Raw genomic sequence first — 27822 nt, 5'->3', positions numbered from 1 at the left:
GGGCGAACGCGGCAGCCAATTACGCACAGCAATGTTTCACAAACAGTCGTAGATTGAAAAAGACCAACTTTTATTATTGTTTTTGGTTTTGGAGGGATTATTATTTGGCGTGTGGAGTAAGGAAACTTGCCCAAGGTTTCGCCCTGCCTGGAATTGAACTCAGGTCTCTCGCTTGCAAAGCGAGTGCTCTAACCACTGAGCTACAGGTCTCCTACTAAGATGTGAATATTCCTAGGCAAATATGTCAACACTACATTGTAGTTTCAAGTAGCCAGATGTTAAAGCCTCAGGCACTGAGAGACTCCAGCATTTCTCCTGGAGTTCAAAGATTCCAAAGTTATATAGGTAAATGACACTATAAGGATTGCTCTCTCAATGAGCCAGCACAGACAGGATGGGCCAAATGACCTTCCGTGTTGTAAATGTTGGAGGCTCAGTCTGCGTACTGGAACCATGATTCAGCCGGTCAACAGGAATGGGTGTGAGGAAACAGGTAGCTGTACCCTTAGAAATGGCAACATTGGAAAGACATCTTACAGCAGTTGCAAAACTCGTGTTTAGAGTTGAATTTTATGAAAAATAATTCCACCAGTACAATTATTCTGGCTCGGTGCATCCTGAAACCAAACTGGAATGCAGACAAGACTGTGTTCTCCCTCTTCTTACTTTCCAATTTACTCCTCATCACAAGAGCTGAAAATCAGTTCCTTGTAACTTCACTGGTGCCAAGGTTCATCAACAGCAGAAAGATGGCTACAGTTGATATGAGACATGCCATCCTACACTAATGCGGATCCTACGGCAGTTGAACATTTCCACAATTAGAAGAAATGTTTGCTGTAATCAACATAGCTTACATTGCTCAGTCTCCATCATTCATAGGCTGCAGTGAAATGAACTCTGTTGGGCAAAGAGCAAATTTCACTCATTTCATACACAATTTAATTCATCGGTCACAGGTAGGTTATTAATAACAATGGTCATCCTTGCAATTTGGTATCATGATTTTCATGTCAGGAGAATGTCTCAAAGCACTTCACGCCACTAGTGACTGAGCCAGGGTGATCCCACAAGTGACTGAGACAGGCTAACATCACCAGTGACTGAACCAGACTGACTGCACCAGTGACTGAACCAGACTGAGTGCACCAGTGCCTGAACCAGACTGACTGCACCAGTGACTGAACCAGACTGACATCGCCACCCATCCAGGAATCCTGGATGATTCATTTTGCGCATGGCTTGGTAGCGCGACACAAAACCAACAGAACTTCACGTGATACCCATAAAAAGGAGAAATCCACACAGCAGACATTTATTCAGCACCTATTTCAATACCAGAAAGCACCAAGTGGGAAGCACACACAGGGGTACACTGCATGACTGAGAAGCTTCCCAGACATGGAGGTTGTCTCACGGATGCACGCAGGATAGTTTCTGGGCTGTCAACTCCCAAACTATTCACTCAGTCACAAGGGACCCATTGGACAGATGTTAGAGCAGAATGTGGCACATGGTACTTTTTACCCTCATCGACTTTCATCCCCATCACCAATAAAATCAACCACTGCGAGTGGGCTGTGGAAATGCCCATCAAGAAACTATTGAATGAAATACAAGTGTGGCGAACTCAGTTTCTGAGTGCACATCAAAAAATGCCATTAGCTGTAACTGGAGAAAACCTTTGGGATGAATTTCCTGGTCCTTCTTACTGAAAACAAATACTTTCCTCAATTGATGCTGACAAGCCCTGTGTGGAAACAGTTGTGGTTGCTTTGTGTAAATATTGAAAACTGATACAGCCAGAAGCTGGATGTACACTGCACAGTTAGCTTATGGGGTAAAGAGCTCATTTGTCAAAGCTGTGCATTATATATATATATGTTACAACGGTAACATGTTTCAGTAAACAACAACAACAAATTACATTTGTATTCAGCCTTTCACGTTGGGAGGACATCCCAAGGCGTTGGACATTCAGGGATTTTGGACCCGAGCTGGTGGTTGGGATCAGGTGGGAGTGGAGGGCATGGAGTGTAGGTGTAGGAGGCTGAAGGCGCGGCTGAAGGCGCGGTCGAACAGGAGGGTCTTAAGACATGCCTTGAAGGAGGCAAGGGAGAGAGAAAGGCAAAGGGATGTGGGATAAAATTCCAACGGATGGAGAGCAGAGAAGCTAAAGGCCTGAACTCCGTTAGTGGGGCAGGCTGGGCAGGGGACGTGAAACCTGCTGAGCGGAGGGAGCAGACAGTTTCATATGGTGTTAGCATGTCACAGAGGTTGGAAGGAGCAAGGCCATGATGGCCCTTGAAGGCAAAAATTTTGAACTCTAACCTCTGGGGGATGGGGAGCAAGGGGAGCCAAGTGAGGGTGATGGGGTTGCGGAGCCTGGTGCAGGAGTGCACATGAGCTGCAGAGTTCTGAATGATGTGCAGCTTGTGGAGCGATGAGTTGGGAAGGCTGACAAGCAAAGAGGTGGTGTAGTCAAGCTTAGATGTGATAAATGAGTGGATGAGAGTTTCGGTGGCCTGAGGGGTGAGGCAGTGGCGGAGCCGGGTGGTGTTGTGGTGGTGGGGAAAGGCTGAGCGGGTCTTGGCACAGATGTGGTGTAGAATGGACAGTTGAAGGTCAAACAAGATGCCAAGGTTCCAGACCAATTTAAATTGTTGACATTGACATAACAGATCCAATGCTTCTCTTTCTTCAGTAAATACATTTTTCAAGTGAAATTCTTCATCAGTTGAATAAACTGCCACATGAAGTTTTATGGTGAATAAAATAATGATTTTCATAATGTGTTATTTTTTAGTTGATAATGTTAACAAGTGTCAAGGCAAGGTTGTCAATATGATGAAATGATCACTTAGTCATTTCATGAAATCCCTGACTCCTAATTTCAATGATTTCATGAAATCCCTAAGTATTTTCGAGATTTCATGTAGTTCCCGAGTGAAATAGTAATTCCATGAAATCACTGAAAATTTTAGGGCTTTCGCAAAATCCCCAGTTTCATAACTTTACCGAAAATTTCAGGGATTTCGTGTTGCACAGGGGTAAAAATTTCTCCCTCAACCATACGTTATTTATGAATTAAAAGGTCCAACAAACAACCTGCAAACATGATCTTGATCATGTTACTTTGTCAACAATTAGTTGGGAGTTTAAAGAAGACTTTCTTATACCCCGTGGTGAAGTATCCAGCTTCCTGCCCCGATCATTTTGAAACCTACTTGTCCTCTCCTTCCCCTCTTCCCTTCTCCTCATAACCCCAGCTCATACCAGCACCTCACCCATGTATGATTCTTCATGATAGTCGAGACTGATGTTGCCAATACTCACCCACCATCCACACACTTTCTGGTGATGTCACTGAAAGCAAAAGATTCAGAAGGCACGGTTCATTTTCCCCTCCAAGGTTCACAATCCTGAGGCTAATTGCAGCAGCCGCATTGCTGCTCTGACTTAGATGCGTGACCTCAGTAGACACAAATTCAAACCTGGGATCTACTCAGTCTGTGTGACTCAGACAAAGCAGTGCTTACAAACTGAGCCACTGAGGAAATTTCTCTCTCTCTCTCTCTCTCTGCAGTTTACCAATCAAGTTGCCACGTAGGAGTCTACTGCCATCCAAAGAGATCTGGAGAAATGAGGAGAAGATCTTGGTTTGGTGAATGGAATTTAATGGAAATTAAGGCAACATAATGGTCACTAGTCATAAAACGTGGTTACACAATGTCCACTGACAACATAGAAATGGGAAAGGATTTTATTCCTATTACTGTCGTGACTATTTATCAAAAGCAGCCAGTCATCTGGAAGCTGTTTACAAGACTAATCAAACCCTGGGAATCATCTCAAGGGCATTCAATTGTAAATTGAAATGGATTATTTAATCCAGTTCAATTACTGATATGGCCACATTAGAGTACCGTGTGCAGTTTTAGCATCATTCCTTCACAAGCACATTGATGCACTGAGCTCAGTTGATAAGTCTCCATGTTACCAGGGTAGATTGACAGGACTGACCCTGCATTACTGTACGAGGGTTATTTAAAGGGATGGGATGGATGTGTTAACTGATAAGTCACAGGGATAATATTAATGATCAGACTATTTTCCATCCACTGATCAAGAGCTAGTTAATTTTTTGTTGGGTAAGGGTTATCAGGGAATATGGAGCAAAAGCAGGTAAATGGAATTGAGCTACAGATCTGCCAGAATCTAATGGAACGGAGGAACAGGTTAAAGAGGCTGAATGGCCTACTCCTGTACTTATGTTCCTAAGAGAACAAGCTGGAAGCAAGATGGAGAAGAAATGATATTGTGCACTCACTAGGGTTAAAAGACAGACGGATATTCAGATGTGTCACGAGATGTGGTGGTGTAGGGGGTGGGTTTGAGATGGACAAATATTCTCATGTTGAACTGGATCTCAAGTTGAACCTGGGTGTTATGATAACCTCCGTATGGAGATTCAACTCTGGGGGCAAGCTCTCTGATAAGATTCTGCCTACAAAATACACAAATGCATAGGCTGTGCTCCAATGATATACTCTTTGTTGATAGACAGGGTCAAGTTAATGACAATCCATAAAAACTGTATGGATGTCATTTAAAACGACAGGAATCTACCTCTGAATGATTTGCCCGAAAACAGAAACACTAAGAAGAAGAGTTTTGCTGAAATCAATGTCTCCGTCTGCTAGACAGGAGTTTCATCACTGATCCAGTGAGAAAGTCACTGCACTTCTCCTGCCCAGTAGTGCAGCCAGAATATACATTGTTCATTTTAATATCTAATTAACTTAATCAGTTTCTACACAGAAACACTTGGGGTGGTCTAGATACCAAATATTTTATATGTTTATATGGCACTGACTGGAGGGAAAGGGTGTGGTGCGGGGAGGAGAGCACATACTATCGTACCCGAGATTGAGAAAGAGACTGTAGGAATTTGACTGGGTAAATAAGGAGAAGCTATTTCCACTGGAGTCAATAACTGGGGGACATAATTATAAGATAGTCACATGAGCCTAAGAAGAGCTTAGGCTTTTTTTTCACTCTGCCAAGTAAGATGGTAGAGGCAGTCCATTTTGGGATTCAAGAGGGAAATAGACAGGTATATGAAGGGTAGAGGCTTTAAGAAGTTTGGGCATAAGTCAGGGATTGATTGAACATCTTGCTCTGAGAGCCAGTGAATGACCTCCTTCTGTACTGTACATGTCTGTTTCTCTTCTATGAACACAGGTAATGGATTGAATTTGTTTCACTGCAACACCACCACAATGGAGATTTGTAAATTGGAAAAGGAAACATTACCTGATCTCTCTGACTGAGTCTTTTTCCAATTGTCATTAATTTGGAAGAAAGAGATAAAGTGCAGTTCTTTAACTTAACTCGATTAGCAACTTAAGATAGTTTAAAAATTAATGTATACATTGTTTTCACTATATACAGAACAATTTCAACTAATTCTACCTGAACTGAAGCGTCCTGGCGACCCGTGTGTTCATGGATTTGGTTCAAATCATTTTCCAGAACGTAAGACAGACAGTGCTACATTCACCAACCCAACAGCGAGCATTGTACAGCAAAAATGAGAATTGATCGAGATTGCGAGAGGAGAGAACTTGATTTATGGGGGAGCACTCATCTGAATATAACAGTTTGCATCATAGCTAGACTCGTCTGTGAATTTTTATAGTTCACTGAACACCACTGCGTGTTTGTAACGTGGAACAAAAACATGGATTCAGATCAACTCCCAACTCCTCTGTAAACTTTCAATCACTGGGTCCAAAATCCCCGGCAGATGCCTGTATGGCAGATGTATATTTTGTCTTTAAATCTGCTATCACTCTGCTGCGAACATTCAAAACCGAGGAGTGCAGGATAAGAGCATGGCGCAGTACAATTAACATGATAATTTGTTTACTAGAAAAGACAGATGAATAAAGTACATTCACTCAGTGGTTAACAGGCTTCATCAGCTGGTGGTGGTAAGTAAAAGCAAGTGCTGCCATTTCAAAATCAGTCATGAAGCTCATCGATTCCCCACGTTCATTATTTCCCTCATAGACTCTGCTCTTCAACATGTTTTTCCTGTGAGGCTTAGAGAAACTCTCAACATTGGAGCTTTGGATAGGACACACTTGTGTCTTTTCAGACTAATTTGAAAAGCCTCTTTCCCTTTGCAAGTGCAAAAGAAGTTTCAAAACTCATTAAATTACATCAGTTAAACCTCATCAAAGAGGTAATATTTTTCTCATTAACTACCACCATGCTTCAGTTGATGTGACAATTTACACAGTAAATTCAACAATGTTGCAGGATGCAATGTAACAAAGACTGCACAGGTTCAAGACACTACTTTGCTTATCACAAAAGCATGAGGCACGTTTGGATTTAGAAGGCCTTTCAGCTGTACCTTCCTCCCATAACGGCATCAAGCTGTTTCTTAATTGAGTCCCATGCCCTAACGACAAGCACACTTCTTATTATCTTGTGCCAGCTGTTGAATTATTCTGTGTGAAATTATGTCCAGCCAAGAGATTCTGCCTTCATTAATAGTTAATTAATAAAACTTACCTTTTTATATAGTGCCTTTCACATCAGGAGGACATCTCAAAACCATTCACAGGATATACTGTAAAGAGTAATGATTGTATTTTGGAGGTAAGCACTTATTATTCCCCATTTTGCAAGTATGATCAATTTCGGATGACTTTTCATATTAGCAGCTGAAGTTGAGCTGGCTTATTAAAATTCACCGGCTATTATTAGGATTAATAATAATAATATTTAATGAGCAATGATTAGATCATACAATTAGATATATGATAAAATTAGGTTAGACAAGCTTGGTCTCCAAACAGTTTTGAATTTTTATATGGTATTAAAAAAATAAACCCAGATCAATACATTAGCATGTACCAGGACAGAATAAGAGGCTGAGGTTTTGACCTGTAATGGGCAATTTCAGGACAGATCACAGGAAGTATTTCTTCACCCAGACAGCAAACAACCAAAGATTTGAGGCTGACACTCCATGCAGTGCCGGGAGTGTATTTCATTGTTGGAGCTGCCGTCTTTCTGATCAAACATTAAACCAAGTTCCTGTCTGCCTGTTCAGGTGGACAGTTTGACAGAAAGAGAAGTGAGTTTTTCCCAGTGTTGTGACGAACCATCCACTGACAAAATTGGTCATTTGTTTCATGGTTATTTTGGGGACATTTGAGTTGCTCTCTTCTGCACTGCCTCTAACAAAGCATTTTAAACACTGCCGTATTTCATCCATAAATATACAGTCAATTCATTTTATAGTATATTCTGTGAAGCGCTTTGAGACGACTCGAAGACATGATAAGGCGCCATATCAAATGCAAGGTTATTATTATTGTTATTGAAGCCCTGCACCAATAATGTATTGAAATGATAATGCAGTTTGGTACAGCAATACGGACAGATTATTCTGACAGTCATTAAAAACCAGAATACACCTTCTGCAACATCCTATGATGTGTGTTCCCTTTTTGACAAATAACAATCAAACCTGCAGGCTTGCACTGTTCATTGCTAAGTGTCCTGTGTCTGCTGTTTTCAAGGCAATGGAAAGCTTATTAAAAGCATCATTCTGCTTTTTAATAGCTTTGAAAAATCAAGTGTAGAGAAAAATAAAATCAATTAAATCTCATTATCACTCCATCCCATTTCCACTAAGTGCAGGCTCATACAACATGAACTAATGAAGCAGAATTTTGTACAGTGGAGACATGGGTCAGTTCATTAGGTTTTCAAAGTTAAAGTGATGTACCACGTTCCACTCAAGGCCACAGTGACAGACAGACAGACAGGGCTATTAATACAACATCAGTGGACATACACTGCAGCTCATGGGGAAGAGCAAAGGCTGGCATCTGAAGCAGTTAACTCTACTACCTTCCAGGGACAGCCCATACTTTCAAACATTGCTCTTTCCTTGGAGAGTAATTAACACTGCACCAGGTGGGCTGGAAAGGTGGAAGTAGCCAGGGCAATGGACTCATGTGATCTTGTGACTTCCACCATCCAAGAGAACACTACCACTTCCAAGTTCCTCTCCAAGTTACTCACCATCCTGACATGGACAGGCATCGCCATTCCCTCGGCTTGTTGGGTCAAAATCATGAAACTCCCAAACCATCCCTATCACAACAAAGGGTAGCATGTCACAAGAGCTGCAGGGATTTAAGAGAAGGCCTCACCACCTACTCAGGGCAACCAGGGATGGGCAATCACTACTAGCTCTGTCAGCACTGCCCACATAATAATAATCAAGTATGTATTTGATACAGTGTCTGATCACTACATCATTATATCTGGGGGATTGCCGGCCAGGTCATGGGGAGAAACATCCAATCCTTTTCTGAGTAAAAAAAATTCAAGTAGGGCCATGGAATCTTTTGACGTCTACCTGAACAGACAGATTGGGATCTCGGTTATCTTTAGGGGGTGCTCTTCCGACAATGCAATGCTCCTAAAGCACTGCATCAGGCTGTCAGTCCCAACTATGAGCTTGAAGTCCTGATGTGGTGCTTGACCTCACAATCATCTGATTGAGAGGCGAGAGTGTTAACAACTGAGCCAGGCTGACACCTCCCAAGGTAATAATATACCAAAACAAAATCCTGAATAACGGGGAGTAAACGAGGGCCTCTATATCTCTCTCTTTGATAAAGAAGTGAAGCAGATACACTCCAGCGGCGTTAAGAAGGAAAGTCCCCCCAGGGAGCACATCAATGTGCATACTATTAGTCTATTTCTAGACCCATCTAAAGCAATTTATTTTTCAATTTAAAATCTCCATCGTCACCAGTTGTTACTATGGCAAAAAATAGTTACCGATGACGAGAAGCAACAACACAAATTTCATTCAATCGAAATGCCCCGATTGCAATCTCAACCCCTACCCCCAACCATAGCTGAATGCCGACACAGCGTACAGTGTGAAGTCTGTATCCTAACACGCCTGTCAGTCTTTTTTAAGCAAGTCTCGTTCGTTTCCCCACCCACACCATAAAGATACCATAATTACGTACATCTCACATTGTAAAAATAATATGTATACATATTCTGAACACATTATGTAGAAATGCCTGCAGATAAAGTGCAGCATCTGTTTGTAATTGAAAGCTATTTTCAAGTACTGCCATGGGATCTTTAATAAGCACCTGAACAGATAGAGAGGACCTTGGGTTCATGCCTCATCTGAAAGACAGCACCTTCGACAATGGGCAATGAGCTCAAAGTAGCGATATAATAATAATAATCCTTGCATTTGATATAGTGCTTTTCACGTCTTCTAGACATCTCAAAGCGCTTTACAGAATATATTATAAAGTGAGTTGACTGTATATTTGTGCGCGAAACGCAGCTGCCAATTGCGCACAGCAGTGTCCCACTAACAGTCGTGGAATGAAGTGACCATTTTTTTTGAAGGATTATTATCAAGCCTGTGGAGTAAGGAAACTTGCCCAAGGTTTCACCCTGCTGGGAATTGAACCCAGGTCTCTTGCTTGAGAGGTGAGTGCTCTAACCATTGAGCTACAGGACTCCATGGTGTTTGAGTGCAACCAACTAAGCCAGGTTGATACATTGGGACAAGGCCTCGATTTGTAAATTGCAAAGCGTCAGATCAGATCGCATTGGTGGGCATTTGGAGCCCTGGAAGGGCATTTTCTCATGAACTGTACTTCATCGCGAAGGCTGGGCATTGGCTTTCAGAAATAATGAGTTACACTGAACCACTTTGTTCTGCTCGAGTCCCACTCCAAAACCAACTGACAAAACATTCATTGGCCATAAAATCACTGCATGAAGTTCAGAAAAGAACATCACATAATCAAGAATCTGAGCAGCCCACTGACTAAAGCACGCTCTCAGTGATTTCAGAGGGGCTGCATACGCAGAAAGCTACGAGCCTAGACTTTGCCTGGGCGGAGGGAAGAGGAGGAGATGACTGGCTCTGAACAGAGCCTGTCCTTTGAGGCTCATTTCAGAAACTGGTGTTTTCTCTCCATGATTTTACACTTTGTAAATACAAATAGACAAATTCACAACACGGATGAGGGCAATTCAGCCCACTGTTATTATTATCATATCTGCTCTCATTTTTTCTAAATCTTTTTTTTCAATCATGTCAATCGCAGCAATAGAAGTGTGCCCTATTCTAAACGTTCCTCACTTGTAGCCAATTTCATTTTGGCTGGATACAGTCACATAGAAATAAAAGTCTGGAAGCGTTTTATTTCACCCAAGAACATTGGATGGTTGGTACCAGATCAGAGCATTCTCACCGCTGGATCAGAGAGTTGAGGGTTCATGCTGCACAATGCTCGTTTACAAAAAGAAACCGTAACTACATTTGACAATAATTAGTAGAAAACAACTATCATTTCAATGCAGCAAAGAAAGATGCAACAAAGAAATGTTTTTCTTTTTTCCTTTGTCCTTTTTTCCCCGCCCCCTTTCTGTTTCCTTATAACCTGCTCCCTTCCAACATCCCCTAGTTCTGACGAAAGGACACAGAGCTAAAATGTTAACCCATTTTCCTCTCTTAAAAGATGCTGCCTAACCTGCTCAGTGTTCCCAGTGACTTATGTTTTTATTTCATATTTACAGCATCTGCAGTATTTTGCCTCTTAGTCAGTGAATATTGGCTTGCAAGGCTTTTTTTGAACAAGTAGCAATACTCATCCTATTCGGGATACGTGATTCCAGATTTCCTTATACTTGCTCGAGAAAGAAAAACAAGAATGTTCTGGTTGCCCCATCCCTCTCCAAGCTTCTCTCCCTCTATTCTATCCCTTGGAACGTCCTCCATTCATGAAAGTTGCTCTATGAATGCAATTTTTGTTGTTGTTGATCTCACTCCAACTGCACTCCAACCTTCTCTCACTCCATTCGTCTCACCGCTACCCTCTCTAAGCTTCCCTCACTATATTCATCTCACCCCAAACCTCTGAACCCATTCCTCTCTCATCTCATTCATCTCACCCCAACCCTCTCCAAGCTCCTTCCCCTCCCTGTCCATTGAGAAATATACTGGGGCAGCGCAACTGGGCCCAATTGCACAGCCTCCAGCAGTTAAATATCTCTAAAACCATTCAGTTCCTGTCTCATACGTAACATTTGGACAAGGTAATGGAAGGTAGCTGCCATGTGTAGTCAGAAAGCAGTGTCAATTCATGGCAATAGGAAAAGAGGGATAAGGGGAGGGAAAAAGTCTAAAGTAAAATGCATGGGGGTGGGGAAACAAAGGAAGGAACCTTTGGCCTCAAAGATAATATCACATTTGCAAACAATGTAGATTTCAAACTTCAGAGATTTGCTCTCTTCCCTCAACCATAATATGCTTCAGAATGATTTATATAACAATAATAAATGGTCCTAATAGCGGGGTCACAACAAGGCTGTAAATCATCGGAAAATCTATTTGCCTGAATCTGAAAATACTGATCTGATACAACCTCAGATGGTGATTTGCAGTTTGTATAAATAGCTTACACAAACATCCATTCATCCGCAATGCAATCACCTACTATAGACAGTGCTTTTGAGACGTTTCGACATGATAGATGCAGTATCAAATGCAAGGATCGTTATCATCCCTCATTTTCTTTCCGTGTGTCAAACGCTGGGAGAACAAAAACTGCTGTTGGAAATTCACTGGGCTAAAAACTGTGACAGCACAGATCAGAATTAATGGTCCTTCTGAGCAGTCAGCCCAACCTTCAGCACCTACGGGAATTTCCATGTGTAGATGGCATGATGGAACTCTTATCTCAGTTTGCTTTCGATACTCTTAAGCAAGGTGATGGGTTTCCACATGTGCCAGACACCCAATTAAACAAAAACAATCTTCCATACATAAAACCCAGGAACTGATCCAGTGGCCTGGACACCATGATCAAGTGCATAATTGTTGCATTATTCTGAGGGTGTAACACTGGCAGCAATTTATTAAGATATTATTGAGCTGTTTTCTCCCTTAAAACCACTAAGGCTGCCTCAGCAAGACTGCATCAGCTGTTTAATCCATGAATCTATAGCACAAAGCGTTCCAGAGGAAGGAATGTCATCCCCAAGCTCGCAGAAGGTTACACTTGACCAGTCTGTCTCAGTTAATTACAAGTCCGTCTGGGCAACAGAGAGCATCATTGGCTTGGATTATCTAAACCTGACAGGGAATGAGGGCATATGTTAAATTTCTGACTCCACATTTTCCCAGCGCCTTGGGACGTCCTCCCAATGTGAAAGGTGCTATACAAATGTAATTTTATTGTTGTTATTTTGTTGTTGTTAGAGCTCTGGTTCTAACTGAAAGTCCACACAGACCAGTTCAATCTCACATTAGCAATTGGGAGTCAAATTAGCCAATTTGTTTTGGCTTCTGTAGTATTTCCCAGTCTGAAAGCAATTGTGTCGCCTTTCTCTTCTCTGAAAGCTACTTGTGGAATGGATGAAGAACGTGTTTCCTTTACTCAGGGTCTGACCCCTGTCCTGTGAAGCACTCGGAGATGCGAAGGGCGCTATATCAGCACATGTTGTTGCTGCTGCTATGTGTTAACTCTATAAGAATAAAATTTAATCCTTGTTTTTAATATAGTACCTTATGTCGTTGAAACAACTCAAAGCGCTTCACAGAATAAACTGCATTGTGTTTTGTGAGTGAAGGCAACAGCGAATTTAGAATGTCCCACAAACAACCACACCCTGCTTTTTCACAATAAAAAATAGTGTCCTTCCACAACCCACAGTTGGAACCAGTTGTAATACATTTTGATCTGGTCCAACATATCACTAGAATCTTTGCTCCATTATTGCTCCACAAAATACACATCACTTTACAGTATATGCTGTGAAGTGCTTTGAGATGCCTCGATGACATAATTAGGTGCACTTGGGTGGTTCAATTGTGACAGAATCTGCTGCACTGTAGGCTGACTAGCCTCTGCTTTCAAGGAAATCTTTGCTGAAAGGCAGAATGGGTTGGGCATTTGGCTCAGTGAGTTTTATAATCCGTTATAAAGTACACAATAACCTTTCATTTGATAGAGGGCCTTATCATGTCTTAGAGATACCTCAAAGCACTTCACAGAATATACTGTCAAGTGAATTGACGGTATATTTTGTGGAAGAAACACGGCAGCATTTAAAATGCTTCGTTAGAGGCAATGTAGAGGACAGCAACTCGGATGATTCCACATGTGCCCAAAACAACCATGAAACAAATGACCAATTTTGTCAGTGAATGGTTCGTCACAACACTGGGAAAAACTCTCCTCTTTCTGTCAAACTTTCCACCTGAACAGGCAGACAGAAACTCGGTTTAATGTTTGATCAGAAAGACGGCAGCTCCAATAATGCAATGCACTCCCAGCATTGCATTGGAGTGTCAGCCTCAACTCTGTGGTTGTTAAATACCGTCTAGGTGAAGAAATGCTGCCTGTGATGTGTCCTGAAATTGCCCTTTACAGCTCACAACCACAGCCTCTTACTCTACTGTCTAGGTACAAGTATTGATCTGGGTTTAAAATTGGTGGAGACCTGAAAGCTGAATGCTCAGCACCAATGCTATCGCTGCAGGGCAATGATACAGCCCAGGATTACAGAAAGGAATCTATAACCCACAGCAGCTTCCAATTACAGACACAGAGCCAGACAAACAGAATAGCTCATTTTACATGAAAAAGAAAATATCTGGATTTGAGAATCCAGAGACACCAGGCTGCAGAGTGGTGCAATGATTCTCAACCACAGCTTTCAGTAAATAATATAAAATTACATTTGTATTGCGCCTTTCACGTCAGGAGGACGTCCTATGGAGAAACATCTCAACGAGCTTTACTCTTTGAGATCTCAACATCTCAAAGAATGAGATCAGTTAGAAACAAAGTCAATGGGGTTACGGGAGTCAAATGCAAAAGCCGATTAGCACCAACCACATCCCATGGACAATGGGGTGAGAAGCCAATTATGATAATTTCTTTGGGGGTGCAATTTGGGATATTAGACAAGAGGAAATCCCTTAGGAATCCCTGAGGAAAGCTCCAGTTCAGTCACAAACAGTGAAAGCAGGGAATTCACACCCACCCCAACCACAGGCAGATGTGGCCCGAATTCATGGCTCAACTGAATAGGGATGATCTATAAAATAATAAATTCTCCTTCAAATGGCCTATAAGTGACATCCAGTGAACACGACGAGTTATCCCAGAGCCCGCTCTTGATGGTTGTGAAGAAATTACAAAGCAGTGACACATGTCAGTGTCCAGAGGACGACTTAAATCCCCAGAGCACATGGCATTCACATCCTCATTTGAACTTCAGGGTTGTTGAAGTGCATGGTGTCTCGCGTTGCTCCACCAAGTTTCGACTAATATCCAGTGATTTATGTTGAAAAGCTTTTAGAAGCAAAGCTCAGCCAACCTGATCTGACATTAACCTTTTCCTTCTCTCTTGCTGGAGTTCTGCAGCTCAACAATGATGAACGAGGTTTTTGCTCACTTGGTTTTATTTACATCAGTGAATGTGAAGCGAATCTTCTGCTCTGCTTGCAGAACTGCACAAGATTGAAGCACTCGTTTCTTCAGCAAAGTCACAGGGTTATTAATGGAGACACATATGGAAGAAGCATCTGAAGACTGTTCACCCGAGCCAATGGGAAGCTGGACTGTCCCACCTGTGACCTGAGAATCCTACCTCCGCCATTACAACACAGACCTTTCACATCAGGACATCTCAAAGCGCTTCACAGGATTTACTGTAAAGTGTACTTTGTAGGTGAAAGCGGGAACCAATTTGTGAACAGTAACATCCATCAACAACAACAACAAAATTACATTTATAGAGCGCCTTTCACGTCGGGAGAATGTCCCAAAACAGCTAATAAAGTGAATAACCAATGTTATCCAAGGCAATGTTGGCAAGGATACCAGGAGAAACTCCTTTCTAGTTTTCAAATAATGCCATAGGATTTTTAATGTCCACCTGAATAGACAAACGGGAGCTCGGATTAATGTCTTACGGCACCTCTGACAATGCAGCATTCCTCCAGCGCATACTGAAGTATCAGTCAGGACTGTTTGGTGTACAATACATGGTAGGGGTAGGGAGGAGGAGGGAGAGAGAAAGAAATGACCATACTGGCCCCTATTACAGAAGCTGATAAAGTACATTTCCCGCTTGATAAATAAATTTTCGCTCTAGCCATTTACAAATAAATAAATATACTGTTAACTAATGTTTGACACCGCTACAAGATCTACACTTTCCCGACAAGGTGTTAATACTGTGAGAGACAGGACAATGCAAACTGACTGTACGTTTATAGGACTGGTTTATCCAGCATTATTGCGCTTGTAGCTGCTGAGCTGCAGGAACACAAAGCAAAAACAAAACGCCCATAAAATAAAATTGTTTACACAGCCCCTCTGCAAGGCTGAAAATGAAACAGTATGTCGTGGAAGGTTCGAAAAACATTGTTCGCCAGTGGATAGAGGAAACCAAACAGACCAAATGGTTAGCTCATCTCTTTTTGTGAACAATTAATTACATCAGCTCTTGGAATAATAGTCACTATCCTTTTCCTTTTTTGCTATTCAAATATTATTAGAGATCAATGTTCTCTCTCCTTTCTGCCGGATTAGACTGTGCAAACAAACAGAGTCAGCTGGCAGACAGACACAGTCATGCACACTGGCTGCCATATCCTCCATGCAGACAACAGCCATCAAGCTTTCGCTGTTGCTCTTTAACAACTCTCTTGCTGCCTTTTATTTCTTGTGCGAGTGTCATTTTAGCCCTTGATTTGATAAGCTACAAAAATCACATTAATTACACCAGTCCACGTTGTGCCAGTGTTTGCAGTCTATCCCTGAAGAGCTTATACACATATGCATATACATACACATCACCCACAAGGGAGCAGCTAGTCAACTAACAACCAGCCAGTGTTGGAATCAAATTGAAATCGATGCAGAATTATTCAAATCCACTTAACATCAAATCCCCACAATATCAGGGAGCATCACAAATCATCATTCTTCAAGGCGCTGTCCTGGCAAAGATCATTTCTGGACAATATTAACTCCAACAGAATAAAGAACGTTCCAAGTGTAACTAGCGGTCTATTCCTTTCTCATTACCAAACATGTGTTTAAAATCCCTTGACAAATCAGGGAACACAGCTTATCCCCCAGCGGGTCCATTGGCCTATAACTCAGTAAGTGCACGGAGCTGCGGGACAAATTATCATTGCCATCCTGCCTTCCCACAGCTGAATGTGGACAAGACGGAAGCCATATTGCTTGGCTCCCATCAATGCCTTTACTCCTGCAGATCTGAACTCCTCAACTTCCCCGGGCTCTCCCTCAGACTCACCAAACCAGTGTGCAATCTAGGCATCCGTTTCGACCCCCAGCTGTCTTTACTTCGCCACATCCGGTACCTGACCAGGACCGTCTTCCTCCACCTCTGCCTCATTGTCCGCCTCCGACCGTACCTTACCCCAAATGCAACCGACACCCTTGGGCGTGCGTTCATCACCTCCCGCCTGGATTACTCAAACGCACTCCTCGCAGGTCTCCCCAGCTCCACTTTTCAAATAATTGAGCTCATTCAGAACTCTGCTGCCCACAAACTGACCCAGACCAAACTCCGTACCCACATCTCACCAGTTCTGACCAGGCTACACTGGCTCCTTATCACCGAACAGATCGACTTCAAGTTCCTCACACTCATTTCCAAATCCTCTTCACTCCCTGGCCCTCCCTAGCTCTCCGACTTCCTCACTCCCCAATCCACCACCCAGCGCCTCCGCTGGACTAGCACTGATCTCCTGCTCCTCCCTTGCGCCCTCCGCTCCACCATTGGAGGTCGCACATTCAGTCACTACGACCCAAAACTCTAAAACACTCTCACTCCATCTCCCCGCCTTGGTCCTCTCTCCCCTTTTTCAAGTTCTGCCTGAAAACCTTCCTTTTCGACCGTGCTTATGGCCACCTAACCCCCCAACCCTCCGGCTCGGAGTCAGGCTCCACCACTGTTAAGCGCTCTAAGACGCTACCCTGCGTGGAGGGCGCTATACAAATGCAAGTTGTTGTTGTTCGCTGGTAAAAGGTACACAGGGACAGCTGATAATTCATGCATTTGATTCATTATCTTTCACATCAGGACGATGTCTCAAAGTGCTTCACAGAATTCACTATAAAGTGCAGTGACTGTGTGTTTGTCAGTGATGGCGGCAGCCAACTTGCACGCAGCAATATCCCATAAACAGCTTTGAAGTGAACAATCAATTTTATTTGGGGGGATTGTCAGCCAAGACACTGGGAGCAACTCCATTCTCTTTTCAAACAATGGTGTGGAATCTTTAAAGTCCACCTGAACATGCAGACAGGACCTCTGTTCAATGTCTCAACCGAAGGGCGGCATCGCTGACAATGCCACATTCCCCTCAGTACTGCATTAGAATGTCAGCCTGGAAGGTGAGCTCAAAGTCCTGATGTGGGGCTTGAACTTGCAGCCTTCTGGCTCAGAGGTGAGAGTGCTATCAACTGAGCCAGGCTGATTTACCGTTCACGTCATTGGTTATGAATTGTAGTCAATATATTTATCATGAAGGTGTCACCTATCATGTCCATCTTTCCAACACTCACTTGAAAGCAGGGGCTCTGTCTCATGGATCTTTTATCCTTCTCGTGAACTTGTCAGTATAAACAGGTCATTGAAGACGTTGATAATGTGATCCTAGAGAAAGAGAGGGATTCCTCAACGTAAACTTCCATACAAAGCTCCACCCAGCAAGACTTTCACGATAGGACTTCTCTTATTTGTGGGATCATTCAATTCCCATCTGCGCTGATGAAGGGCCGTGTGGAGGAAGCTTGGAACGCTTGGTTTGTAGCGAGCTCCTGGATTAGAATTTAAATGAGTTGGAGTTACGAGAAATAGAAGTATTTTGTTCTGTGGGAAACTACACAGCGCTTGAACAAGCAGAATTCCTCAAAGAAAGCACCCAGAGCTGCCAGGAACCCTCGTGCCTGCTGATTCCCAGATCCTTCTCTCTCTTCCTGTGCTTCCTGGGCCAGACCATGTGATTTGTGACTGAGAAGCTGAACAAAGTATCCGAGGAACTATATAAACTATATAAAGCTTCATGCAACTGCAAAGTCACCATGGAGTCTGGTGGAAACATTTCTTTCTGGTGGATACATCACCATGGAACTCAGCACCATGAACTGAAGGTTAATTAACGACTTGAACAGATTACCAGGAAGGTGGTTGAGACAAGGGCACTGGAATCATTTTTAAAAAATCAATGATGGGTAGATAGTTGGGCAGGTATCATGGAATAATATCATAGAAATTTGAAGCGCAGGAGACCATTCGGCCCATCGAGTCTGACTGGCTCTCAGAGCAAGACATTTATTTATTCCCATTGCCCTGTACAAATCCTCATATTCTCTCAAGCCTCTATCTTTCCTGTCTATTTCTATCTTGAAACCCACAATGAACTCTATCTCTACCACGTTACTTGGCAATGTATTCTATTCCCAAAAGCTCTCTGTGTAAAAACATGTTTCCCAAGCTCTCCTTTTATTCTTCTTGTGACTGTCTTATACCTCTGTCCTAGATATATATACATAAAATATATATATACACATATATTCTGGAGGGATGAGATCAAATGGGAAGAAGGGCCTTCTTCATCCAAACTAATCTTTTAATCTTGTGAAATGTTACAGCATTGCTGTTCCCAAGGGCAAATTCTTAATAGCACAATTCAATTAGCTTTGCATTTTGCATTCGATATTGACCTCAAATACATCATTTGTTTGTGACCACAGTGTACGAACAAAGTCCAAGGCAGGAGTGGAGGCGTGAACATAAAATGAAGCAGGGGATTCGTCTAAATGCTGCACAGCGAGTGGAGGCCTTTCAGCCCAATGAGCCTACAGTTGGCTAAATGTTTTTATGTTTCTTCCTCAATATTAATGTCACTAGTTGTTCCTAGGGCATTGCTTGTACAGATCAGCTACAGTGTTTGACAACACAAAATTGTACACAACATTATTAATTTATTCCCAGCCCATTTTTTGGTTGCTTTATTATTTTTCAGTTATGTCTGCCTTGTGATTCAGGTGCGTATAGAGACAGAGTTTCTCCACTTTGACCTGGTTTATATTCCCCTCTTCATCCTAATTTACCCGCCCCCCCCCCATTTCAAATTAATGGGCAGATTGTCTCATTGTTACATAGAATTGTAGGGAGAGGAAACAATGAGTCTGAAGTGACAGAGCTTCAGTCTTTTCCTAGCTGTGACACCTCTCACTGTAAAAAGACCTTCTCCTCTCCCTCTTTTTCTCAATTGCTCGAGAGAGAGAGAGAGAGAGACAGAGAGAAGAAAAGAAAAACTTTGGATGATGTTCAAAGAGTTTTGTGTTCCTTTCTCCCTTCAAAAAGAAATAAAACAGAGAAGCCTCCTTTGTTCTGCTGTACTCCTGCGCACTTCTTCACAAGAAACAAGTCAGTGAGCAGCAGTAACACAGGCAGCAGGGCAGGGTGGAGCTTTTGGACTTGGTGCTGCTCAAAGGCATATAATTCAACACTTTTTGCTGCTTCCACTTGAAACACATTAGCAAAAGTACCAGTTGTTGAGCAGTGCCTGCAATCCCACAGTCGGGAGAGGCAAACACAAGTTTCATTCAGGGTGCAGAAATGATTGCGTTTTCTCATTCTCATTCGTGGGTTCCAAGATCTGAAAAAGATATCAGAGTCCTGGCAATTGGTGCTTTGTCACAGAAACATTTCCAACAACAATTGTATGGCGGTGGTCTTATGGATATTTTCTCCTCAGGGTACATGCTCGAGCACCTAAGCAAGAAAGGTGGGATGCAAAAGGCAATCGTCCTACCCCAGCGACAAGGCAAGAACTCATTTAACAACTTGCACTTTATCCATTTCCTTTCATGTAGGACAAGATTGAAAAATGCTTTACAAGGACGATGCGGATCACTGAGCAAGGTGAAGGTGGTAAGAAGGATGTTGATTGTAAGTAGATACTTAGGACCCATTGTGAAGGCAAAGAGTGAGTGGGCAACGAAAAGGCATCTAAGGAGAAAGTTGCACGGAGCAGAGATATCGCAGCTGAACGCTTGGCGGCTGATGGTAGGATGGAAGGGACGAGGGACATGCAGACAGCCCATTAAATTCCCTTCCAGTAATTACTTTGGCCAAGCATGATCAATTCTCTCTCCTAAAAATGTCCAGAAGTTGGCAAATTCTTAAATGCAGTCTTAAATTACAAACCATTTTTCTACAGCTTCTTTTAACCACAGAAAACTGAGTTCAAGATGAAGGCTGAATTCTGCAATGTGCTGGCTGACATCCATTACATAAACAGGTTTTGTTTGAAGGGTGAATGCCCAGACGGTCCGAGTGTCATTCCATAGAATCATGCAATGTCCAGCTCTGCCTTTGTAAACTTGTCTGACTGTCGATGCAATGTTCCAATCCTCAATGTAAGCTGTAAACAACAGGAAACTCTTTGATCTGGTGTTCAATTCTTCCAAAGCAAATGATAGTTAATCAACAAAATAATAATCCTTACATTGGTAATTTGCTTTTAGCGTTGAAAGGGCATCATCAATCGCTCTACAGGATACACTGTAAAGTGTAGTGACTTCTTTTTTTTTAAGTGATCGCGGCAGATAATTTGCTCACAGCAATGTGGGGAATTGGGATTAAATGATCTGCTAAATTGGTAACAATAATAATAATCTAATAAACAGGTGAAACTGGCTGAATGGACGCATCCTGATCTTGTTTTTGTATGTTGCTATGGCGATTGCTTCAGCATCGTGCATGCTCACCAGCCATAGAAAACCTCTTCATGCAAGACTGCTTTTGGAGCAAGCAGCAACAAGGAGCCAGCTGTACTTGGATTTCATCTGAAGTCCGGGTCGCAATCACTCTACGTGATGCCGCAATACATTGTGGAGCTCACAGAAAACTAACCTGTTAAATCTTTCCTACCCTTAAAACAGAAGATTTTAAAAGAAGTTCCAGGGCAATGTGCCCAGTTTCTGAAATTGCCTCGTACAATTCTCCTGCCTCAGGCACTTTCTCCCTCTTTTCAAGATACTCAATCACTAACTCTTCAAAAATGCTTTTTGTCACTCCCCCCACATCCCCCCAATACCCAGCATAAATATCTCTCATTTGGCTGCAGTTTGTGCAATTGCAATAGTGGAGTCCCGCAGCTCAGTGGTTAGAGCACTCGCCTCGCAAGCGAGAGACCTGGTTCTATTCCCAGAGGGCGATATGTTGGGCAAGTTTCCTTACTCCACACGCCTCTGTTTACCTAGCAGAAAGTAGGAATCCAGTTATTAGTCAACTGGGGATTGCTTATCCCGGGATAATAATCCCTCAAAAAAAAAAAATTTGGTCACTCAATCCACGACTGTTTGTGTGACACTGCTGTATGCAATTGGCTGCCATGTTTTGCCCACAAATATACAGTCAATTCACTTTTCAGTATAGTTTCTGAAGTGTTTTAAGATACCTAGAAGATGGGAAAAGCGCTATATCAAATGCAAGGATTATTATTATTAGTTGTTGAGGTGTTTCAGAGGATGACAACCACAGCTCCAGACGTTGCAGAGGAGACAATGAGGATGATCCCTGGTGTTAGAGGAATGAGCTGTGAGCAATGAATAAGCAAGCTAGGGCTCTTCAGTCTTGAAAGGAGATGTCATGAAGGGAGTTTCTCCCGATTTCCTGCCAATGCAGCCATTCCCATGGCTCCGTTCATGCAACGAGAGTGTGTTTGGCAAATTCTTTCAAACAACATAGTTGCATTTCACTGACCACTGCAGTGCGGTCGAACCACTAAAACAGTATAAGCATCCATTAGGGAATATGTAATAGACTGAAGATTTCACACAATGTAGAAACTGACTCTAAAATGTGTGCAAAAGCACAAGCCATTCTAACAAGATGGTGAGCGTCCAGTCTCTGGCTGCTCTCAAGTCAAAGCATCTAATGCCACAGACTTATCTCCACATACAATGATCCTTGTGTTCGACTTTCCGAATGGGAATACCTGCACGTGCCCATGACCTGTTTAGAAAATGTTAAGAAAAGAATCCTTAAATCAGCCTTCCTTCAGCTAATCCTAATGTCATTGAATACAAAAGGCAAGCACAAATGTTCTATTACTATTTTGCACCTTCTCCGTCACTTCAGCACACTTTGTTGTTGTATTGTGTACAATGCTTTTGCACAAAGCCTTGTATCTCACGGCACAGACTTACCATTTGGTTTACCATTATGCTGAACCCTTCTGACTATTAAAATAGACAGGACTAGGCACCCAAGCCCTTGCTCTTTGCTGTGATTTGAAAGGTGAAATGGGGGCATTGCTTAACTTTGCAACACAGCGGGATTTGGCTTTACTATAACAACCCTCCATCTCAGCCAGGCTCTTGGTGGAAAGCTCCTTGAGACTGGAAGGAGAGAGGGAAGGAACAGAATAATGCGGGGAGGAGAGTCAGGAAAGAAATGAATAAAAAAAAATTCAACACCCACAATTCTTGGCGTTGGGAGAAACCTCCATCTATTACAAACAATTCTCCTTAATTAACTTCCTTTGTCAGCTGCTGTCTGCTCAAATGAAGTGACAGGCTCTCTGGGCTGGCCAGGTGCTTTTGCTTTCAGTTCATGCCCAGTGACACTGAAAGAAACACCGATAATACGCTCCTGAAATAATGAGCTGTTGAAATCTGATCAGTGTCATATTAGCCTGAAACTGCAGACTGCACACCTTAATTGAGAGGATAGTTGAATTCTGCTCATCCTGTCATCACTTGTTTGCTCCTCTCTATGTTAATGAAGCTGTCAATTACTAACTTGAATATTGCACTGAAACAGGACTCCTGCACAGTCCGACACGTGTAAATAACATGCTGAACAGTCTGAAGCACATATTTGTTGTTTTGTTTTTGTTGAATATAAAACACATATTTCTCAATTTTTTCTGTACATGCAGCCCTCTGAATTGGATACATATATTTCATGTACTGTATACCGTGGGCCACTGTATATTCATTCTAGAAGTACTTATATTGTTCGGGTGTGCCTTTCACAAAACCCTAAAGAAATGTATTTTACAAGTAACGCAAAAATGGAGCTACAATTCTAAAATTATGAAAATAAAGAATTATTAGTGAGTACAGCAATTACTCTAGTATTAAAAATGTATTGTTCGTTTCAGCGTTAATGCAGCCATGTACTGCAACAGCAGACAGTTCCACACCCATCTTCAGTACCGTAGCTCACAACACAACCTTATGATGACAGGCGGTCTGATGTCTGCTGCAAAAAGAATCATCCACTTTGGCCAAGATGACAAGATTGCATCGATCCGTCATGAATAGTAATGAGGTAAAAGGCAATTCAGTTATTTTCTCTCTGAACTAACAGCCAAGCACATTGTATATCGAGCTATTCGCTTCCTTAGCAATGAATGCGCACGAGTCCCAGTCTCTTGACCAAATGTAATCTTCTCCACTTTGTTATTCTCAAACTGAAGAGGAGATGACGATGTCCTCTGATCAAGATTTAACACAGCATTTGACCCAGGATTCATAATAACGTCAGCTTCATTTGGTAAGATCGCTTCCTGTGTTGTCAAAATGACCAACTATTTCCTTGGTCAAGTACTTGTTACACTGCTGTCCTGACAGAATGTCTGTCACACATCAAGTTCTACATCCCCTTCAAATCCCATCTCAACATCGACCCGCTCCGTCACTGACTCACACCGCAGCCCGCCGAAACCCTCATACATGCATTCATAACATCCATGCTTGACTATGCAAACTTCCTGCTTGTCAGCCTCCCCATCTCTTGCCTCCATAGGCTGCAGATCATCCAGAACTCTGCAGCCCATGTCCCTCCCCCCGTACCAGGCTCCATGACTCTATCACCCCACATCCTCGCCTGATTCCACTAGCTTCCCATCACACACAGGATACAGTTTAAGATCGGGGTCCTCACCTTCAAAGCCCTTTTGGCCTTGCTCACCCCCTACCTCTGGGGCCTTCTAACCCCCTACCAATCTGCCCGCTTCCTCCACTCAGTGGGCTCCAGCCTGCTTCACGTCCCCCGCCTGGCATGCCCCACCATTGGCGGGCGAGCCTTCTGCCACTCTATCCCCATCCTCTGGAACTCCATCCCCTAATCCCTCCACCTCGCTCCCTCCCTTGCCTCCTTCAAGACCCATCTCAAGACGCTCCTCTTCGACCATGCCTTCGATCACCCTCCTTCCCTCCCCTGCCCTCCACCCTCCCCAATACTGACCCCCAGCCAGGTCATTAGTGCCCTGTTATAATGCAGTCATTGGGATTCATAAAATCACACACTAACCTGCTTCGCTGGGTAAAATTGGCCCAGCAGGTCGCCAACAAAACCACTGTAGAAAGCTGACAAATTGACAGACCCACATCTGCTGTTAGTTCGGGTTAGGTTGCTGCACAGAGTAAACCAGAGCTATAATAAAACAAGTTTTAGCAACACTGGGGCTACATTAGTGAGCTCACATTTGGGAAATCGTGTCCTGTGCTGAAACAAAAACTAAAGCATTGGAGACATTTAAGAGCAAAAGGAGATTCTAGGACTGAGTTGCAATCCAATTTACATAGCACCTTTCACGTCTCAAATCGCTTCACAGTGCTGGGTGGGCACTCAGTCGTAAGTTAAGAGGAGAGAGCTGAACACATTTTCTTGCATTGCAAAGGGGGGGCGGGTGGGGGGGAATCTTAAAGGGGCTATGATCCAGGTCTTTAAATAAGATGAATAAACAAAGTGGGTAAGTAAACCCCTTTTGATGTAGACTGATAAGGTGGCAAGAGTTCAGTTACGGCCAAGACTTTCTGCTGTGCGTGATCCTTGGCAAATTAGCAACGATGAGCAATTCAACATTGAAGCCTCACTTAGTGACCAAACCAGGGACTGATGAGTTACTGAATGGGAACAGAACAATTCTAAAACAGAACTGCCAACATGAGACAAAAAAAGAGAAACGAAAAGGCCAATAATTCCCCTCCCTCAAATATAGATAATTGGCAGTTAATTAAGATTATAACAGTTCTGACACAAGCATTAATTGCAGATAAAACAACAAGAGATCTTTCTTAGTGCGGAATGATCATCTGTTCAGTACATAATCATCTACTCATCCATTCATCCAAACAAGAAATGTGTTACACAAACATGCCTGGACTTACAACAGGGGCTGCTGTCTCCAGTTTTGACAGACACAGATTTGTTTCTGTGTTCTGAGCACAAGCTGAAAGCAGATCACCAGTTTATAACTTATGCTTGCTTTTGGCCAAACATAGCTGAACTTCAATCCTGAAGTTCAAGATGCCATAAAAGAGTGAGATAGCTCCGATGCTCTGATCCTATGTTTGTCATTTGCTTGATTTAATGAGGCAGATGAAAAAAAGAACTCCGATTTTAATAATAATAATAATCCTTGCATTTGATATAGCGCTTTTCACGTCGGGAGGACATCCCAAAGCGCTTCACAGAACACACTGTAAAGTGAATTGACTGTATATTTGTGGGCGAACGCGGCAGCCAATTGCGCACAGCAAGGTCCCACAAACAGTCGTAGATTGAAGATGACCAATTTATTATTGTTTTTGGTTTTGGAGGGATTATTATTAGGCATGTGGAGTAAGGAAACTTGCCCAAGGTTTCGCCCTGCCTGGAATTGAACTCAGGTCTCTTGCTTGCAAAGCGAGTGCTCTAACCACTGAGCTACAGGACTCCATGATAGTACCTTATGCATCGAAATGTCACAAAGCACTTTACAGCAATTGTTAAATAATGTGCCTTTTTAATGAAAAATTGTTGCAGCTTCTGAGTTATTGAAGCATAATTTAATATTTAATGCATTAGTGGTGGGATACTGATGAGCTATTTCCAAAAGGGAGGCATGTGTGACGTATTCTAATACAAATCATTTCCGTCAGCTCATGGAGTAAGAGACATGATGAGATAGGAAGATCCTGAAAGCATAAACGAACAGAAAACACAGTGCTTTTGTTATATAATTTGCTTCCTCTGCTCTGCAGCCAGCCTGCGTGTCACTTGTACAATGTTAGTTCTGAAACAAGGTTGTCGTTAACGGCCAGATCTCTCTTTTAATCATTTTGCTGCTGTCAGCCCCAGGGCGCCTGTTGATGAGGGGAAAAGTGCTCCACTGATGTCAATGCTGAGCGACTGCTGCAGAAGCATCTGATTCCTCGAGAATGGATTTCACCGCTGTTGGTGCTCTGCGCTGATCAAAACCTGCTGCTTGACCGGCAAGCCCATCGCGATTTGCGGCACTCCACGCAAAATGTGAGCTCTGATGAAGGTTCACAACCAAAAGTTTTGTCTCACCTTCCCCTTTCAGACTCAGATTGACCCTCTGTATTCCCACTCTTTCCCATTTACCTAACATTTCCAGCATTTACCATTTCCTTTCCGTCTCCACACAGAACAGGAGACACTGGACGTGAAAAGCCTGACACAGTCAAGACGAAAGTTCTGCAACATCTACTTTCATGAAACATCTGTCGCTTGTCCCTCGTTGGTGGGGATAAAAGTGGTTTTGGAAACGTGATATTCACAAAACAGGTCAGTTGTATTATTTGTGACTTTCATTCTGCAGATATCAGATTGCGAGCTTGCCAGATGAGTGACTCACAAAACAGCAAGTCATGCATGAATCACAACCCGGCAGTATCCAAAAAAAAACACCAGCCAAAAAAAGCCAGCCTTCGTTCGGGCTCTGCCTTCTTAGGATCTATGATTTGCCATTTGTTCATCCGGTCGGTATCTGACATTCGCAAACTTGAATGTCGCAACAAATTCTGGGTTGCGAATATTGTATTTTAAAACAAAACAACTTGCATTTACATAGTCATAGTGTTGCACAAGAACCAATTTTTATCTCAATTCAACTGATCCACGTTCCACGACAGTGCAAATATAGTTCAGGAAATTCACAAAGACAAAGTGACGTACACAAAAAATGTGCACAGTATCCAGGATAGGAATCCTGAAAAATTACAACCATTACCCTCAATTATGTTTCTTGGAAATTAGTTGGATTTCATCATCACATTTTAATAACATGAGAATTGATTGAAACTGAGCTGCTAAGCCCAGCCCTCCCTACAGATCAAGGCAACAAAAAGGATGGGTGGCAAGTCACTTCTCTTGCTTCACTCTTCTTTCGACTGAGTCCAGTTCTTCCCAATGGATCATTCATCTGCTCAGCGCATTGCCAAAAGCTTCACCAACATCCACATAGAGGGGTCCTGACTGCAGTCACTGGATCAGTGCAAGAACTATTTTGGTGAAAGATTTTGAATTGTTTTGGTGAAATTGCAAGATTTTATGCACAGTCACAATCCACTGATCCCATTCCCACACACTAAACACTGTGTTACCTTCCTGTTACCCTCATCATAACCTGCCCGAGGAGTAGGTCTAAGCTCCAAAACAAATCACTAAGAACTTCACTTTGTCCTCTCCTTCCCTTCACAGTTATCTTATTAGATCCTCACTTAATAAACGAGTGGCTGAAAGGCATTATTGGCTGGAACAAATAATTTCTAATCGTAAAGGATTGTTCCGTGATAGGACATCACAGCACCACTTTTCATTCATTCTGTCAATCATTTATTCGACCCTTTCTCCAACCTGGCTGTCAAATTATTAAAT

General features: G+C 42.6%; 1 protein-coding gene across 16 annotated transcripts in view; it reads right to left on the bottom strand.

Moving 5' to 3' along the window:
- Nucleotides 1-27822, bottom strand: part of nrcama (neuronal cell adhesion molecule a) — a 174947-nt gene that overhangs the window by 60969 nt on the left and 86156 nt on the right. For 15 of the 16 annotated variants that reach the window (XM_042335660.1, XM_042335664.1, XM_042335668.1 and 12 more), the window contains exon 3: nt 3337-3634. The exons of the other annotated variant lie outside the window; for it this stretch is intronic. The gene's annotated coding sequence lies outside the window, so the exon portion shown is untranslated. The remainder of the gene's footprint in view (nt 1-3336; nt 3635-27822) is intronic. 16 annotated transcript variants of the gene reach the window in all.

The sequence above is a fragment of the Callorhinchus milii genome, unplaced genomic scaffold (assembly GCF_018977255.1).
Source record: "Callorhinchus milii isolate IMCB2004 unplaced genomic scaffold, IMCB_Cmil_1.0 Scaffold5, whole genome shotgun sequence".
NCBI classification, from domain to species: Eukaryota; Metazoa; Chordata; class Chondrichthyes; order Chimaeriformes; family Callorhinchidae; genus Callorhinchus; species Callorhinchus milii.
This window is presented reverse-complemented; position numbering and strand designations above follow the sequence as displayed.